This window comes from Frankliniella occidentalis, unplaced genomic scaffold (genome assembly GCF_000697945.3).
Source record: "Frankliniella occidentalis isolate FOCC.00 unplaced genomic scaffold, Focc_3.1 Scaffold180, whole genome shotgun sequence".
Lineage (NCBI taxonomy): Eukaryota > Metazoa > Arthropoda > Insecta > Thysanoptera > Thripidae > Frankliniella > Frankliniella occidentalis.
Window position 1 is genome coordinate 164,380 of NW_026267306.1, and position 547 is coordinate 164,926.

A 547-nucleotide genomic window follows, 5' to 3' on the forward strand; every position below is an offset into this window, starting at 1 on the left:
CATGGCACCCAGCGCCTGGACCGCCCTTCTGCTCGCAGCGCCCCTGCTGCTCGGGCTGGCCGCCGCCTACCCCCACAGGGTGAGTTAGAAGCGAGCGAGTGAGTGAGCTCGAGTGACGAGTGAATGAGCGAGTGACGACGAGCGAGTGCGAGGAGGCAGTGTGCGAGACCGATGTGCGATTGGTGCGATGTGCGCGCGCGGGTTCCACGGAACGGGATCAGGAAGTTCTCTGCTCCACGCACCGCGTGATCCAATCATGCCACTAGAGGTTCAGCCCTCCCCCCATCCCCCCTCTCTCTCCTATATCCCAACGGCACGCGTTCCAGGAATGTGCTCTGTGCCAGAACAAGTATAGTAGTCTAAACTTGTCGAACATCCGAATCGAGCTTCTGGGGCCGCGACACACGGGCGGGGCGGGGAGCACGGGGTATTGTGTGTCCGCGACACGATGGGGAGGGCGGGGCGGGGTGAGGTGGTGTCCGCGCTATGGCGGCGTCCACCCCCGCCTCGCCTGCCATGTGCCAAGTGCCAAGGGCAAGGGCGGGGG

At 64.9% G+C, this 547-nt stretch overlaps 1 protein-coding gene across 1 annotated transcript in view; it reads left to right on the forward strand.

The window, feature by feature from the left end:
- The window catches only part of LOC113206916 (hornerin-like), a 36,333-nt gene that overhangs the window by 11,395 nt on the left and 24,391 nt on the right, over window positions 1-547 (forward strand). The window lies entirely within an intron of this gene.